Source organism: Triticum dicoccoides, chromosome 2B (assembly GCF_002162155.2).
Source record: "Triticum dicoccoides isolate Atlit2015 ecotype Zavitan chromosome 2B, WEW_v2.0, whole genome shotgun sequence".
Classification (NCBI taxonomy): domain Eukaryota; kingdom Viridiplantae; phylum Streptophyta; class Magnoliopsida; order Poales; family Poaceae; genus Triticum; species Triticum dicoccoides.
The window spans coordinates 724,662,007-724,664,917 of NC_041383.1; positions in this window are offsets into that span (position 1 = coordinate 724,662,007).

A 2,911-nucleotide genomic window follows, 5' to 3' on the forward strand; every position below is an offset into this window, starting at 1 on the left:
GAGTCTCGAAATGGTCGAGACGTAAAGATCAATATATTGGATGACTATATTCGGACTTCGGAAAGGTTGCGAGTGATTCGGGTATTTTTCGGAGTACCAAAGAGTTACGGGAATTCGCCGGGGAGTATATGGGCCTTATTGGGCCATACGGGAATAGAGGAGAGAGGCTGAAAGGAAGGAGGCGCGCAGCCCCCCTCTGGTCCGAATTGGACAAGGGGTGCAGCCCCCTTTTCCTTCCCCCTCTCCCCCTCTTTCCTTCTCTCCTACTCCAACAAGGCAAGAGGGGGAGTCCTAGTCCCGGTGGGAGTAGGACTCCTCCAGGCGCACCCCTAGGGGCCGGCCGCACCTCCCCCCTCCCTCCTTTATATACGGGGGCAGGGGGGCACCCCATAACACACAAGTTTATCTTCGTGATCGTTCCTTAGCCGTGTGCGGTGCCCCCCTCCACCATAGTCCACCTCGATAATATCGTAGCGGTGCTTAGGTGAAGCCCTGCGACGGTAGAACATCAAGATCGTCACCACGCCGTCGTGCTGACGGAACTCTCCCTCGACACTCGGCTGGATCGGAGTTCGAGGGACGTCATCGAGCTGAACGTGTGCTAGAACTCGGAGGTGCCATAGTTTCGGTGCTTGATCGGTCGGGCCATGAAGACGTACGACTACATCAACCGCGTTGTGCTAAGGCTTCCGCTTTCGGTCTACGAGGGTACGTGGACACACTCTCCGCTCTCGTTGCTATGCGTCACCATGATCTTGCGTGTGCGGAGGAATTTTTTTGAAATTACAACGTTCCCCAACAGTGGTATCAGAGCCTGGTTTTATGCGTAGATGTCATATGCACAAGTAGAAGACAAGTGAGTTGTGGGCGATATAAGTCATACTGCTTACCAGCATGTTATACTTTGGTTCAGCGGTATTGTGAGATGAAGCGGCCCGGACCGACATTACGCGTACGCTTACGCGAGACTGGTTTCACCGCCACGAGCACTAGTTGCTTAAAGGTGACCGGCAGGTGTCTGTCTCTCTCACTTTAGTTGAATCGAGTGTGGCTACGCCTGGTCCTTGCGAAGGTTAAAACAACACCAACTTGACAAACTATCGTTGTGGTTTTGATGCGTAGGTAAGAACGGCTCTTGCTCAGCCCGTAGGAGCCACGTAAAATTTGCAACAACAAAGTAGAGGACGTCTAACTTGTTTTTACAGGGCATGTCGTGATGTGATATGGTCAAGACGTGATGCTATATTTTATTGTATGAGATGATCATGTTTTGTAACAGAAGTTATCGGCAACTGGCAGGAGCCATATGGTTGTCACTTTATTGTATGAAATGCAAACGCCCTGTAATTGCTTTACTTTATCACTAAGCAGTAGCGATAGGCATAGTAGCAATAGATGGCATAACGACAACGATGCTACGATGGAGATCAAGGTGTCGCGCCGGTGATGATGGTGATCACGACGGTGCTTCAGAGATGGAGATCACAAGCACAAGATGATGATGGCCATATCATATCACTTATATTGATTGCATGTGATGTTTATCCTTTATGCATCTTATCTTGCTTTGATTGATGGTAGCATTTTAAGATGATCTCTCACTAATAATCAAGAAGTGTTCTCCCTGAGTATGCACCGTTGCGAAAGTTCTTCGTGCTGAGACACCACATGATGATCGGGTGTGATAGGCTCTACGTTCAAATACAACGGGTGCAAAACAGTTGCACACGCGGAATACTCAGGTCATACTTGACGAGCCTAGCATATACAGATATGGCCTCGGAACACGGAGACCGAAAGGTCGAGCGTGAATCATATAGTAGATATGATCAACATAGTGATGTTCACCATTGAAACCACTCCATCTCACGTGATGATCGGACATGGTTTAGTTGATTTGGATCACGTGATCACTTAGATGACTAGAGAGATGTCTGTCTAAGTGGGAGTTCTTAAGTAATATGATTAATTGAACTTAAATTTATCATGAAACTTAGTACCTGGTAGTATTTTGCTTGTCTATGTTTGTTTGTAGATAGATGGCTCGTGCTGTTGTTCCGTTGAATTTTAATGCGTTCCTTGAGAAAGCAAAGTTGAAAGATGATGGTAGCAATTACACGGACTGGGCCCGTAACCTGAGGATTATCCTCATTGCTGCACAGAAAAGTTACGTCCTGGAAGCACCGCTGGGTGCCAGGCCTGCTGCTGATGCAACTGACGACGTTAAGAACGTCTGGCAGAGCAAAGCTGATGACTACTCGATAGTTCAGTGTGCCATGGTTTACGGCTTAGAACTGGGTCTTCAACGACGTTTTGAACGTCATGGGGCATATGAGATGTTCCAGGAGTTGAAGTTAATATTTCAAGCAAATGCTCGGATTGAGAGATATGAAGTCTCCAATAAGTTCTATAGCTGCAAGATGGAGGAGAATAGTTCTGTCGGTGAACACATACTCAAAATGTCTGGGGTATAATAATCACTTGATTCAACTGGGAGTTAATCTTCCTGATGATAGTGTCATTGACAGAATTCTTCAATCACTGCCACCAAGCTACAAGAGCTTCGTGATGAACTATAATATGCAAGGGATGAACAAGACTATTCCCGAGCTCTTCGTGATGCTAAAAGCCGCGGAAGTAGAAATCAAGAAGGAGCATCAAGTGTTGATGGTTAACAAGACCACCCGTTTCAAGAAAAAGGGCAAAGGGAAGAAGAAGGGGAACTTCAAGAAGAACATCAAGCAAGTTGCTGCTCAAGAGAAGAAACCCTAGTCTGGACCTAAGCCTGAAACTGAGTGCTTCTACTACAAGCAGACTGGACACTGGAAGCAGAACTGCCCCAAGTATTTGGCGGATAAGAAGGATGGCAAAGTGAACAAAGGTATATGTGATATACAAGTTATTGATGTGT